Source organism: Heptranchias perlo, unplaced genomic scaffold, assembly GCF_035084215.1.
Source record: "Heptranchias perlo isolate sHepPer1 unplaced genomic scaffold, sHepPer1.hap1 HAP1_SCAFFOLD_494, whole genome shotgun sequence".
Taxonomy (NCBI): Eukaryota; Metazoa; Chordata; class Chondrichthyes; order Hexanchiformes; family Hexanchidae; genus Heptranchias; species Heptranchias perlo.
In genome coordinates this window covers 132,090-147,786 of record NW_027139510.1, presented here as the reverse complement: position 1 = coordinate 147,786, position 15,697 = coordinate 132,090, and the positions used below count along the sequence as shown (strand labels likewise).

The 15,697-nt window shown below is 48.9% G+C and overlaps 1 protein-coding gene across 1 annotated transcript in view; it reads left to right on the top strand.

The window, feature by feature from the left end:
- The window catches only part of chid1 (chitinase domain containing 1), an 85,966-nt gene that overhangs the window by 21,514 nt on the left and 48,755 nt on the right, over positions 1-15,697 (top strand). The gene's annotated exons all lie outside the window — the stretch shown is intronic.

The following is a 15,697-nucleotide window of genomic DNA, read 5'->3' as shown; positions in this document are numbered from 1 at the left end:
CTGAGGAATGGTTGCACTCGGACTTACCTGTTGTTCTCCGGAGTACCGGTAAAGGACTTTTTTTTGGGAGGAGGAATGCAGTACCTCGTGACCAGCTGTACCGGGCCTGAGGTCCAGGCACATCCAGGAGCGCTCAAGCCGTTGTCCTGCTGGTCTTGCTGGAGGTTTAACGTGCGCCTTCGCTGTCTCGTATCTGCCCAGCGAGCCCCGGAGAATGGTGAGTGAGTGTTTGTCACGCTGGTATCGAACGTTACTCCACCTCCCTCCCTGTTGAGCGGTGTCGTGGCTGAGGCCAGTATCAGGCTGCTGTCTGTGAGCACCAGTGGAAGTTCCAGGCTACTGCTATCGTCACTGGGGGCACCGTGACCCTGGCTTGCCTGTTGTTTCAGCCGCAGAGTCTGCACATCGGTACAAACGTTTAGCACAGGAGGAGGTCACTTGGTGGTGGAGACCAGACGCTCAGCTGGAACTGCGGGCAATTCCAGGACTGTGCGTTGGAGCCTCAGCACCGCGGCACGTGCCTGGTCCCTCCCGTAGGATTGGTTGAACAGCCGATGAAGTTCTGGTGAACCCTGAATTTCTATCTTTGATTTTATTTCCCTGCTGGGAGCTTGCATTGTTATGTTAGGCTACCCCAGGGTCACTTTGTATTTTCATCCTCCCTGTTTTTAGAATTATTTTGACCAGGAGAGGTCGCTGCTGGTAAGATGCAGTTGAACAGTCTCCCTGCTCCCCCAGTTAGGGGGCGTGTGATTGAGAGCCGCTGGTGTGGTGACGTCAGTGTGAGAAGGGCTGCGGATCCTGAACACACCTTTTTGTTTGTTTTTTTTTGTACCCGTGTCTGAAGCTTGTCCGGTTTCTGTTGCTCGATGGGGTGTTGCTGTACAGTCTGTGCCGTATTATCTGATTGTGTTGCTGTGCTCTTGGATTTCCTCTGTACGATATGTATTACACAATGAAATGTTGCTGTACAACACCAACTTGCATTTATAAAGCACTTTTAACGTAGTAAAATACCCCAAGGCGTTTCACAGGAGCGTAATAAAACAAAAGAGTGACACTGAGTCAAAGGGAAAGAAAGAAACAAAAGACTGGCATTTATATAGCGCCTTTCACGACCTCAGGACGTCACAAAGCATTTTACAGCCAATGAAGTATTTTCGAAATGTAGGAAACGCAGCAGCCAATCTGTGCACAGCAAGGTCCCACAAACAGCAATGTGATAATGACAATATGCTCTGTTTTGGTGATGTTGGTTGTGGGATAAATATTGGCCTGAACGCCAGGGAGAACACCCCTACTCTTCAAAATAGGACCATAGGATCTTTTACATCAATCTGAGAGGGCAGATGGGGCCTCGGTTTAATGTCTCATCCTAAAATGGTACTTCCGACAGTGCAGCACACCTGTACTGCGCTGGAGTGTCAGCCTATGTGCTCGAGTCCTGGAGTGCGACTTGGACACATGACCTTCCATAGAATTTACAGCACAGAAACAGGCCATTCGGCCCAACTGGTCTGTGCCGGTGTTTAGGCTCCACACGAGCCTCCTCCCACCTTACTTCATCTCACCCAATCAGCATATCCTTCTATTTCTTTCTTCCTCATGTACTTATCTAGCTTCCTCTTAAATGCATCGATGCTATTCGCCTCAACCTTTCCATGTGGATGGAGTGTTGTGGCAGACAGTATCTGCCTTGGGAGGGAGCGAGTGCTTCAGCTTTTAATAGATATATTTTGAACTACAAACTTCTGGGGAACCCTGCAGGCCTGAAAGGAAATGAGTTTCTCCTTCTGTGGTTAGTTGTCAGCTTCTCTCTGCACAAGCTGGCTGTTTGTATAAGTTGCAGTTTGTTGAAAAGCTTTGATTTGAGTGTTTGGCCACCCTGTAACCTGACCCTGTTATCGCAAACATCAGCAGCTGCCTTCACATAATGGCGCGTGTTTTTAAAACAAAGTGTCTAAATTGATTTGAATCTGTTTCATTGTTTTGATAGTGTAAATGGAGAGGATTCTGCCCTTGAATGATGCTAAAATGGCACTGTAACGTAGCACTGAGTCCTTGGCCTGTGATGAGTTGTGGTTTTATAGATGTGTCTGGTTTTGTGATCTGTTTCAATACAAGTTGCCATCTTGTTGCAGAGAACAACTGTACCCCTTTAAGGTGCTGGTGCAAATTGAGAATTTGTGTTCAGTTTATCTTCTCTCTGCTTTGAGAGATGAGGATCTGTATTAAAAAGCTATTGTCTAAAATCACTCTCTCAGCCATGCATCTGGCTCCACGTTTATCTCTGAGACCGTATGGAATGGATGTTGCAAATGAGTTAATTTGTGAATTAAAGCAGTCTGTTCAGTAACATGTAACGTACAAACACTAGTTAAACTGACAGTGCTACCTCACCTACCAACAGCCCTTTGTAAAATTCAAACCATTATCACTGAGATTAAATTAACTTGGCCTTTTCCCCCCTCAGCAGACAGTCTCAGAGGACCCAGTATTTGAGTTTATTTTGTTTCCACTTGTATCCCTACAGGAATGTTGAAGTGTCCAGTCAGGTGAGCATTTCCCTATGGAATATCTTGGCTGCTGTCTGTTTTTCTGGGACCTGAGCCCATGCCTGTTTTGTGGGGCCGTACTGAGTGCGTTCCACACACCTCTAATGCAGGATGCTCACAGAGCAATTCCTATCTTTATTTCTTCTCTCTCCGTACAGTTGCTATCTGTTTGGCCGATTGTTTTATTAGAAACTCGGAAATCTTTTATTGTTGTGGTGTCGCTCTTTTTACTTTGTTTCTGAAAGTGAATCTAATCTCTCCAAGCTGAGTGTCGAGAATAAAAATACCTGCTCAGGTTCTGTATTGTAAAATCAGATCACTGTATAATACACTACTTATATTGGGCTTTGAACGGGAGAGATTTGTACATGGCATGGTCTGGTATATTCTCTTGTTTCTTCTTAAATGTTCAAATCAAAGTTAAAATATTTGGAGGTTGGAATCTTTTCCAATGTTAACTAACCCACTCCCAGGGCAGGTACAGCACGGGTTAGATACAGAGTAAAGCTCCCTCTACACTGTCCCATCAAACACTCCCAGAGCAGGTACAGCACGGGTGAGATACAGAGTAAAGCTCCCTCTACACTGTCCCATCAAACACTCCCAGGGCAGGTACAGCACGGGTTAGATACAGAGTAAAGCTCCCTCTACACTGTCCCATCAAACACTCTCTGGGCAGGTACAGCACGGGTTAGATACAGAGTAAAGCTCCCTCCACACTGTCCCATCAAACACTCCCAGGGCAGGTATAGCACGGGTTAGATACAGGGTAAAGCTCCCTCTACACTGTCCCATCAAACACTCCCAGGGCAGGTACAGCACGGGTTAGATACAGAGTAAAGCTCCCTCTACACTGTCCCATCAAACACTCTCTGGGCAGGTACAGCACGGGTTAGATACAGACTAAAACTCCTTCTACTCTATCCCGTTAAACACTCCCAGGTCAAGTGCACGGGTTAAGTAGAGAGTAAAAGCTCCTTATACATTACTCCACAATGTGCCTCTGTTCTTCTGGTTGGATTGGGATCGGGTGGAGCTTTTACTGATTAACTATGGAATACGGAGTGCTATTCATCCCAGTAAGAAAATCCTAACACTGCAACCCCTCACCCCAGTGCAAATAGAACACTCAATGACTAGTTAAATGCAGCATTTCTAGGGACTGGTCAGGTTAAGATGATGTAGTATGTGAATATTACAACATAATCTGTTGTGTGTGGCACCTATCAAAATCTTCCTCCATGTCTGTGCGGACGTGCTTTTAGAGATCAGTGTAATTACTGGGAGTTGGTAGGTGTGTGTACGTGCCCTGTATTTATGGGTTGTGTTGTTTTAATGAGGTATGTGGTTTCGGATTATCAGGTGCGTTGGGTGTCCTTGAGTTTGCTCAAGGTCTTGTTGCTTTATTCCCCAGCAGCTATTGATATTCTCTTTCCCTGCAGGCACTGCTTTTTGAGACTCTAGTATATTTAGACTGCCCATTATTAAAGTTTATAAAACTGTTGAACCTTTTGTAATACTTTAAAAGCAGAAAGTCTTTTACAGTAGGTCAGCCATTTGCACAGGAATTGGAGCTTGCTGTGTGCATTGATTTAGTCTGTTGCGGAGGCTGCATCGATAGCCCACACTGTGCAGCGTGCTTGCTCGCTCCAGTCTGTGAATGACGGAACTAGACTCTTGATTAAATCACTGTGGAACAAGATGCTGGTTTTCTCTTTTTTTTTAATCAGCCCATTATCATGTGATTTCCCCTCATTCAGTTGACCTGGGTGTACATTACTTGGGTTTTAAATGGAGTTATTTGCCCCCGAATTGGGCATTTCGTTATATCGACATTTAAATCAGTAGTCCTGTAGTGTCTCATGTCCTGAAGGAAAAGCTAAATTATTAACTGTGGTAAATGTGTAAGATTTTCAGTTCCTACTATTGGCTTTTTATTGCGTCTGAGGGGATTCCGGAAGGGCATAGATTTCTGTGTTTGTTGACTTCACCCCACTGGTTTATTTTGTTGTATATATTTTCTGCAATGTTAGCACAGTTGTACTTTGGATAGATGACATGGTTTTTCGAAAGTTACACAGGGGGTCCCCAGGAGTCTGTGTTGGCATTTGCAGGGGGTCTGAAAACCACTACTCCAGACGTATCCACAGTCCCAGCCTAGCCCGGAGAGACAGTGTATATACCTGTCCTAGAACACACTCAGCCCTGGCAGCTGACGCCAGATGTGTCCAGAATCCCAGCTCAGTCCAACCCTGTCCATCTCGAGGGCTGGGCTAAACCTGTCCAGAAATGCACTCACAATCACAGCTGTCCCCAGATGTGTCCAGAATCCCGGCCCAGTCTGTCCGTGTCTGTATCTAGGGCTGGGCTAGACCTGTCCAGAAATGCACTCACAATCCCACAGCTGTCCCCAGACGTGTCCAGAATCCCAGCCCAGTCTGTCCCTGTCTGTATCTAGGGCTGGGCTAGACCTGTCCAGAAACACGCGCACGTTCCTGACAGCTGTCCCCAGATGTGTCCAGAATCTCAGCCCAGTCTGTCCCTGTCCATCTCGAGGGCTGGGCTAGACCTGTCCAGAAATGCACTCACAATCCCACATCTGTCCCCAGACGTGTCCAGAATCCCGGCCCAGTCTGTCCCTGTCTGTATCTAGGGCTGGGCTAAACCTGTCCAGAAACACGCGCACGTTCCTGACAGCTGTCCCCAGATGCAATACACCTTATTGGCTCTCTCCTTTTTACAGTAAATATCCAAATCCTCATATCGGAAGGTCCATTGCTGATCGTCGAGTATTTTCAGATGAATAAAATCGGGTTGTGGGTTAATGTTTGAATCTGTGTAAATCTATTGGGGACTGTGGGCTGGCACTAGGGATACCAGGTGGTGTTCTCTCTCCACGGCTGAAACCATCAGTGCAGCCAAATGCTTTTACTCGTACCAAGGATGGTTTTATTTTATGTTGATGCCCAAGGGAATTTGGATCGGGAACCAAGAAAGGTACAGGCCACTGCAGTGAGCTGTGACGCACCATTCCTTTTCACAGCACACAGTGTAGGTGTTGGCACTGGGGGACACGGTTCAGATATCCATGTTTCTGACTCCCAGTAGCCTGTGCCGTTGTATGCCACAGATAGTGGAGCTGCTGCACACTTTCTCAGCCTATGCTGTGGATTTTTGATGGTGGGGTCTCTTCACTGAAGAGATCACTGTTTTTAAAACTAATGAAGATCTTGACTCCTGGTAGAATATGAAAATGAAGAGAGCCTTGTTACTTTAGAAAGAGGCACAGAATCTTCTCAGACCATCTCTCCGCTAGCTCAGGCCTGAGTTTGTATCCCTCCACCTTCTGTTAAATATTCCAACTGATCCATGTTCATTGTGCTGGGAGCAGTAGCTGCTTTATCCTGAAGTTGCGTCAAGTTTCAGGTTTCTTAACGCTCTCTGGCTCAACGCAAAGATCTTCCTCACATCCGACCCACTGATTCGATTGCACACATGAATTCTGATCCTTGCCCCTAACTCTTGTGCGTACGATATCCTTCCTTCCCCACTTGCTATTTAAAGGCTCCTCGAATCCATTCGCTGAAGTGGGCAGGCGGACTCCTGGATCTTAATCACATCTCATGTTAATCTCCATTATCAATTCACTGAAGCGGAGAGACTCTCAGCTCACTGGCGAATGGATCCATCTCACGGGTGGTCTTTGTATGGTGCTGCCTGTATCCAGTCCGCTGGAAACTTCTGGAATTTGATTGGATCCAATTGGCTGATGTGAATGAAGACGGTGGGTTCAGCTCCCACGTGTACGATGATGACACCCAGCTCCGCCTCTCCGTCACCTCTCTCGACCCCTCAATGCCTCTCTGCTATCAAAATGCTGGTCTGACATCGAGGGGGGGATTGTAACCCTCCAAGAGGGGCGGGAGGTGGGGTAAAATTTCAAAAGTCAGAAACCCAACCCCAGCCTCTTCCGCTTTTAATAAAGCTGGGTTGGAAGACGGGCGACTGACCTGTTCTCCAGAGGCAAGTTGGTTATTTCAATATTTTAATGTGGCTGCCTACCCCAAATTTTAACTGACTTTTGCATTTAAAGGCTGCAGGCCGTTTTTCCCAGGGCTCGGGAAATCCAACAGCTGAAGAGAGCCGAGAACGGCCGGATCCAGCAGGAAAGCGACTTTCCAGCACTGCTTGTGGGCCAGGAGGAGCAGGAATGATTTCCCCCGGCCCCTCAAGCAAACCTGTCGCGATCGGCCTCCCTCACCGCGATCAGCTGTCACCGTCCCCCCCCCGTGACCCACCCCCACTTACCCACGACCCTCTCCCACTGACCCACGATCCACAATTCCAACCCCACGATCCCCCCCCCCTTCCCGGACCCACGGTTGGAGTATAACCATTACTGTTACCCAAACACACCTCCCCTGTGTAAATCCTGAGCCAGGTATATGGAGTTAGATCACAGATCAGCCATGATCTTATCAAATGGCGGAGCAGGCACGAGGGGCTGAATGGCCTACTCCTGTTCCTATGTTCCTATCTCACTGCGGCTTTCTCCTTTGTACTTGGCAGTAGTTTGTGGATTGTTGTGGAGTATAAGTAACAGCTGCTGATGGTGTGTGTGGTAAGATAACCAGTAAGTGGGTGAGGATGTGGTGTTGGATAATGTCTTGTGGGGGGCACTATCCTCCTGGTCACTATCCTGGGCCCTGGCTGAAGCTGGAAGCACCTGATTATATATCAGGGATGTCTCTTTGTGGGTGCCTGTTGGGGGGGCCACATAAAGTTTAACTCCATGTTGCATTAGTTCTTGTGTGCCTCAAGTTACTGATAGTAACGGGGTTAAGATGTATTGAGGGCAATGAAGGCACAGCAATTAAAAATGGCCCGTTCCATACCTCCAGACTCACTAAATTGAAACAGGATAAACCAGCCGTTCAGAAATATCAGCACAAATAGCACTGGGCTGAATTAATGTGTTTTGGGGGCTGCCTGTAGTCACAGGCAGTGGTTTGGACATCCCTGTATTAGAGTGCTCTTAGTGGTCACCTTGATCAGGACAGTGTCCGACACCTGAAAGAGTGCTGACCACAGGCACCTCTGACCTTGGAGGAACTGCTCTGCACACTGCTGAGTCTGGAGAACACTGCTGCTGCTTAGAATGTGGAAGGATGTTCGGACAACCCCACACCCCATCCCCAAACCCCTCCTCGGACAACGGCAGCTGATACGAAAGGGCCTCGCAGAGCCACCACTGAGCAGGTGGCACCGTCTGTAGAATAATGTGTGAGAGACCCAAACACATCTCCTCCCCCCTCCCCGTAAAATGAGACCCCCAAACACATCTACTCCCCCCTCCCCGTAAAATGAGAGACCCAAACACATCTACTCCCCCCCCCCGTAAAACGAGAGACCCAAACACATCTCCTCCCCCCTCCCCGTAAAATGAGACCCCCAAACACATCTCCTCCCCCCTCCCCGTAAAATGAGAGACCCAAACACATCTCCTCCCCCCTCCCCGTAAAATGAGACCCCCAAACACATCTACTCCCCCCTCCCCGTAAAATGAGAGACCCAAACACATCTACTCCCCCCCCCCGTAAAATGAGAGACCCAAACACATCTACTCCCCCCTCCCCGTAAAACGAGAGACCCAAACACATCTACTCCCCCCTCCCCGTAAAATGAGACCCCCAAACACATCTCCTCCCCCCTCCCCGTAAAACGAGAGACCCAAACACATCTCCTCCCCCCTCCCCGTAAAATGAGAGACCCAAACACATCTACTCCCCCCCCCCCCGTAAAATGAGAGACCCAAACACATCTACTCCCCCCCCCCCCCCGTAAAATGAGAGACCCAAACACATCTCCTCCCCCCTCCCCGTAAAACGAGAGACCCAAACACATCTACTCCCCCCTCCCCGTAAAATGAGACCCCCAAACACATCTCCTCCCCCCTCCCCGTAAAACGAGAGACCCAAACACATCTCCTCCCCACTCCCCGTAAAACGAGAGACCCAAACACATCTCCTCCCCCCTCCCCGTAAAATGAGACCCCCAAACACATCTCCTCCCCCCTCCCCGTAAAATGAGAGACCCAAACACATCTCCTCCCCCCTCCCCGTAAAACGAGAGACCCAAACACATCTCCTCCCCCCTCCCCGTAAAATGAGAGACCCAAACACATCTCCTCCCCCCTCCCCGTAAAACGAGAGACCCAAACACATCTCCTCCCCCCTCCCTGTAAAATGAGACCCAAACACATCTCCTCCCCCCTCCCCGTAAAATGAGACCCCCAAACACATCTCCTCCCCCCTCCCCGTAAAATGAGACCCCCAAACACATCTCCTCCCCCCTCCCCGTAAAATGAGAGACCCAAACACATCTCCTCCCCCCTCCCCGTAAAATGAGACCCCCAAACACATCTCCTCCCCCCTCCCCGTAAAATGAGACCCAAACACATCTCCTCCCCCCTCCCCGTAAAATGAGAGACCCAAACACATCTCCTCCCCCCTCCCCGTAAAATGAGAGACCCAAACACATCTCCCCCCTCCCCGTAAAATGAGAGACCCAAACACATCTCCTCCCCCCTCCCCGTAAAACGAGAGACCCAAACACATCTCCTCCCCCCTCCCCGTAAAATGAGAGACCCCCAAACACATCTCCTCCCCCTCCCCGTAAAATGAGACCCCCAAACACATCTCCTCCCCCCTCCCCGTAAAATGAGACCCCCAAACACATCTCCTCCCCCCTCCCCGTAAAATGAGAGACCCAAACACATCTCCTCCCCCCTCCCCGTAAAATGAGAGACCCAAACACATCTCCTCCCCCCTCCCCGTAAAATGAGAGACCCAAACACATCTCCTCCCCCCTCCCCGTAAAATGAGAGACCCAAACACATCTACTCCCCCCTCCCCGTAAAATGAGAGACCCAAACACATCTCCTCCCCCCTCCCCGTAAAATGAGACCCCCAAACACATCTCCTCCCCCCTCCCCGTAAAATGAGACCCCCAAACACATCTCCTCCCCCCTCCCCGTAAAATGAGAGACCCAAACACATCTCCTCCCCCCTCCCCGTAAAATGAGAGACCCAAACACATCTCCTCCCCCCTCCCCGTAAAATGAGAGACCCAAACACATCTCCTCCCCCCTCCCCGTAAAATGAGACCCCCAAACACATCTCCTCCCCCTCCCCCGTAATGTGTGAAAGACCCAAAAACCCAACGCACTATTGCCAGTCACTATCTCAATATTCAAGGTGTGCAGTACCTCCGAGTATAGGCAACTCCGCTGCCAAACTACTCATACCTTGCACCATTTAGCACCGCCATGTGAACAGAATGTAAACTGACTTCACCAGATGTCAGATTGCAGGCTGTGCTCCAACTTGAGATGAGACTGAGACAAAATATGGGAATTTCTGTCTTTGGTTTTGTTTAGTTTAAATAGCTAGGATTCAAAAATGGGGGCCGTGAGAGTTAGGCAGGTCTGTGTCTATGAATTAGCTGATAAACGATTCTCTTTGATGGGGCAGCAGTTTAAATAAAATGCTAATGGATACAGCTTATTTCTGATTGTGGTGAAAACAAGCAGTGTGGCATGAGGAGATGGCTGGCTCTGACAGGCTGTTATCCTGTCATCTACCCAGACCTGAAGACATTTAACATCTGACTGTCACAACTTCAAAGGAAAAACATCCTTACAACTCTGGAACTTTCTGGATGCTTTCAGTTTACTATCGACCTTTACCATTATTTGTATGGAAGGCATATATAATGCTTTATAAACAGCTCTTGGATATGTATCACCAGGGTGTCTCTCTGCAGCAACTTGTCAAGAGAAACTGCAAGAACATCAGACTGTCAAAACAACCCATCCAGTTTGTGGAGTGTAAATTGCTGTATATTGTATTCTGTGTGACCCTGTTTGTTTTTACTTCAGTGAATTATTTTAAGTCATAAATCTTGACAGTTTAGCCTGGGTACAAAGTGATACTTTCTATTCCCATAATTGGCCTCTTATATATTTTTAGAAAGCACTTTACCATGAGCTAGGTTATTTTTGGATCTGGACTACACGACAACAACAACTTTCATTTATAATAGTGCAGTGCCATTAATGTCTTAAAAAGCACCAAGGTAGAACATAAGAACATAAGAAATAGGAGCAGGAGTAGGCCAATCGGCCCCTCGAGCCTGCTCCGCCATTCAATAAGATCATGGCTGATCTGATCCTAACCTCAAATCTAAATTCATGTCCAATTTCCTGCCCGCTCCCCGTAACCCCTAATTCCCTTTACTTCTAGGAAACTGTCTATTTCTGTTTTAAATTTATTTAATGATGTAGCTTCCACAGCTTCCTGGGGCAGCAAATTCCACAGACCTACCACCCTCTGAGTGAAGAAGTTTCTCCTCATCTCAGTTTTGAAAGAGCAGCCCCTTATTCTAAGATTATGCCCCCTAGTTCTAGTTTCACCCATCCTTGGGAACATCCTTACCGCATCCACCCGATCAAGCCCCTTCACAATCTTATATGTTTCAATAAGATCGCCTCTCATTCTTCTGAACTCCAATGAGTAGAGTCCCAATCTACTCAACCTCTCCTCATATGTCCGCCCCCTCATCCCCGGGATTAGCCGAGTGAACCTTCTTTGTACTGCCTCGAGAGCAAGTATGTCTTTTCTTAAGTATGGACACCAAAACTGTATGCAGTATTCCAGGTGCGGTCTCACCAATACCTTATATAACTGCAGCAATACCTCCCTGTTTTTATATTCTATCCCCCGAGCAATAAAAACCAACATTCCGTTGGCCTTCTTGATCACCTGCTGCACCTGCATACTAACTTTTTGATTTTCTTGCACTAGGACCCCCAGACAGTGAAACAGATTCTGTGCTATGGAGTAAAAAATCAGGAAAAGTGGCTGAAAGTTTGGCATAAATGACAAGTTCTATAGAGGTTTTTAAAAGAGGAGAGAGTTACAGAGGGTAGGGAGAGGAGTGGAGGGGTTTAGGGGGAGTTACAGAGGGTAGGGAGAGGAATGGAGAGTTACAGAGGGTAGGGAGAGAAGTAAGGGGCTTATGGAGAATTACAAAGGGTAGGGAGAGGAATGGAGAGTTACAGAGGGTAGGGAGAGAACTGGAGGGGTTTCAGGAGAGTTCCAGAGAGTCGGGAGAGAAGTGGAGGGGTTTATGGAGAGTTCCAGAGGGTAGGGAGAGAAGTGGAGGGGTTTAGGGGGAGTTACAGAGGGTAGGGAGTGGAGTGGAGGGGTTTATGGAGAGTTACAGAGGGTAGGGAGAGAAGTGGAGGGTAGGGAGAGGAATGGAGGGGTTTATGGAGAGTTACAGAGGGTAGGGAGAGGAATGGAGAGTTACAGAGAGTAGGGAGAGAAGTGGAGGGGTTTATGGAACGTTAGAGAGTAGGGAGAGAAGTGGAGGGGTTTCGGGAGAGTTACAGAGAGTAGGGAGAGAAGTGGAGGGGTTTATGGAGAGTTACAGAGAGTAGGGAGAGAAGTGGAGGGGTTTCGGGAGAGTTACAGAGAGTAGAGAGAGAAGTGGAGGGGTTTAGGGGGAGTTACAGAGGGTAGGGAGAGGAGTGGAGGTGTTTATGGAGAGTTACAGAGGGTAGGGAGAGGAGTGGAGGTGTTTATGGAGAGTTATAGACAGTAGGGAGACAAGTGGAGGGGTTTAGGGGGAGTTACAGAAGGTAGGGAGAGAAGTGGAGGGGTTTCGGGAGAGTTACAGAGAGTAGGGAGAGAGGTGGAGGGGTTTAGGGGGAGTTACAGAGGGTAGGGAGAGAAATGGAGGGGTTTCGGGAGATTTAGAGAGTCGGGAGAGGAATGGAGGGGTTTATGGAGAGTTACAGAGGGTAGGGAGAGGAGTGGAGGGGTTTATGGAGAGTTACAGAGGGTAGGGAGAGAAGTGGAGGGTAGGGAGAGGAATGGAGGGGTTTATGGAGAGTTACAGAGGGTAGGGAGAGAAGTGGAGGGGTTTAGGGAGTGGGTTATGGAAGGTAGGGAGAGAGGTGGAGAGGTTTACAGAGTGGGTTAAGGAGGGTAGGGAGAGAAGTGGAGGGGTTACGGGGGGTAGGGGGAGAAGTGGAGGGTTTTAGGGAGTGGGTTAGGGAGAGAGATGGAGGGGTTTAGAGAGTGGGTTACGGAGGGTACGGAGAGAAGTGGAGGGGTTTCGGGAGTGGGTTACGGAGGTTAGGGAAAGAGGTGGAGGGGTTTAGGGAGTGGGTTACGGGGGGTAGGGAGAGAGGTGGAGAGGTGGAGGGGTTTAGTGAGTGGGTTGTGGAGGGTTAGGGAGAGAGGTGGAGGGGTGGAGGGGTTTAGTGAGTGGGTTGTGGAGGGTTAGGGAGAGAGGTGGAGGGGTTTAGTGAGTGGGTTGTGGAGGGTTAGGGGGAGAGGTGGAGGGGTGGAGGGGTTTAGTGAGTGGGTTGTGGAGGGTTAGGGAGAGAGGTGGAGAGGTGGAGGGGTTTAGTGAGTGGGTTGTGGAGGGTTAGGGAGAGAGGTGGAGAGGTGGAGGGGTTTAGAGAGTGGTTTACGGAGGGTTAGGGAGAGAGGTGGAGGGGTTTAGGGAGTGGGTTGTGGAGGGTTAGGGAGAGAGGTGGAGAGGTGGAGGGGTTTAGTGAGTGGGTTGTGGAGGGTTAGGGAGAGAGGTGGAGGGGTGGAGGGGTTTAGTGAGTGGGTTGTGGAGGGTTAGGGAGAGAGGTGGAGGGGTTTAGTGAGTGGGTTGTGGAGGGTTAGGGAGAGAGGTGGAGAGGTGGAGGGGTTTAGAGAGTGGTTTACGGAGGGTTAGGGAGAGAGGTGGAGGGGTTTAGGGAGTGGGTTGTGGAGGGTTAGGGAGAGAGGTGGAGGGGTGGAGGGGTTTAGTGAGTGGGTTGTGGAGGGTTAGGGAGAGAGGTGGAGAGGTGGAGGGGTTTAGTGAGTGGGTTGTGGAGGGTTAGGGAGAGAGGTGGAGGGGTGGAGGGGTTTAGTGAGTGGGTTGTGGAGGGTTAGGGAGAGAGGTGGAGGGGTTTAGTGAGTGAGTTGTGGAGGGTTAGGGAGAGAGGTGGAGGGGTTTAGTGAGTGGGTTGTGGAGGGTTAGGGAGAGAGGTGGAGGGGTGGAGGGGTTTAGTGAGTGGGTTGTGGAGGGTTAGGGAGAGAGGTGGAGGGGTGGAGGGGTTTAGTGAGTGGGTTGTGGAGGGTTAGGGAGAGAGGTGGAGAGGTGGAGGGGTTTAGTGAGTGGGTTGTGGAGGGTTAGGGAGAGAGGTGGAGAGGTGGAGGGGTTTAGTGAGTGGGTTGTGGAGGGTTAGGGAGAGAGGTGGAGGGGTGGAGGGGTTTAGTGAGTGGGTTGTGGAGGGTTAGGGAGGGTATAACCATCACATTCGGAAGCTTGGGCTGCAGGAGGTTGTAGAGGTGGGGTAGAGGCAAGGCGACAAAGGGATCTGAAGAGGTGAATGAGGAGTTTATATGTAATATATAGGGGCCATTGTAGTTTGGGAGGGACAGGAATGATATCTGTGGGAGGGGAGGCGGGTGTGCTTTGGACAAGTTATAATTTGTGGCAGATGCGAATCCCGAGAGGAGAGTATTCGAATAATGGTATCTGGAGGTGTTCTGGAATATATGAAATTTAAAAACACAGAGCACTGCCTTGCGTTTGAGTGAATTTGTGGAGGAGACTGAGACACAGGTATTGTCCCGATTGTGGGGGCACACACTGTGACTGACCCTCACTAAAGGCACTAGGATCTGTGAGTGTATATGGCCTGTGAAACAGGATATTAATACGGACTGCTGGCGAGGTTATCTGTCTCCTCTCTGTGTTTAGTGAGCAGTCCTGGGGTGAGGATTGTTCCAGTGTTCTCCCTGAACCGAAGGGCAGTGTTTGAGCACTATGTAGCAATCAATAGCTGTGTAATATACACTGTGCACCAAATAAAACCAGTGCACTGATCTGTGCCCACAGGCACTCACATCACCCCCTGTGCAGCACTGACAGGTTTATTCCTGGGGCGGAGAGACTCCACCCAAAGATGGATTCAGTGGAACAATCGGCCCAGTCTGGGTGATAAGTGCAGTCTGAGCACCTTTCCCCTAAACCATGTCAGTCCAATCATGTGCTGTCAGCTCCTCTGTTCATTACTGTGACTGACCAGCAGCTTTTTCACCTGCAGATTTATTCATGACTTGATTCCAAGTTTGTGCAGCATTCCCGTTTGTTGAATGTTTAGACTGGCTGATGAGGCAGGGGAACCACCATTCACACTGCGATCGTGTTTAACAGGAGGATTGGGGCCGAGTTATCTTCCATTCCTCAATTGCAAACAATTTTACAACACCAAGTTGGTGTTGTAAAATTGTTTACAATTGTCAACCCCAGTCCATCACCGGCATCGCCACATCATTCCTCAATTATAATTGTTCAAGAGCTTGCATTTAAATATAGGAATGTATCGCACCCTCGGGATCTCTCAAATCACTGAGTTACTTTCGAGTTGTAGTCACTGTTATGCAGGGCCTGGTGTATATGGGCATTACAAATATTACAGCACAGAAGGAGACCATTCAGACCATCATGCCTGTTCTGGTGCGAGCTCCGCATGAGAGTCGACTAATCCCAAGTCCCTGTTCTTTCTATGTATCCATTAATACTTTTCTGCAAGTGTTTATCTGATTCTCTCTTAAATCTTGTGATTGACTTGGCTTCAATAGAATCATAGAAGTTTACAACATGGAAACAGGCCCTTCGGCCCAACATGTCCATGTCGCCCAGTTTATACCACTAAGCTAGTCCCAATTGCCTGAACTTGGCCCATATCCCTCTATACCCATCTTACCCATGTAACTGTCCAAATGCTTTTTAAAAGACAAAATTGTACCCGCCTCTACTACTGCCTCTGGCAGCTCGTTCCAGACACTCACCACCCTTTGAGTGAAAAAATTGCCCCTCTGGACCCTTTTGTACCTCTCCCCTCTCACCTTAAATCTATGCCCCCTCGTTATAGACTCCCCTACCTTTGGGAAAAGATTTTGACTATCTACCTTATCTATGCCCCTCATTATTTTATAGACTTCTATAAGATCACCCTTGAACCTCCTACTCTCCAGGGAAAAAAGTCTCAGTCTATCCAACCTCTCCCTGTAAGTCAAACCATCAAG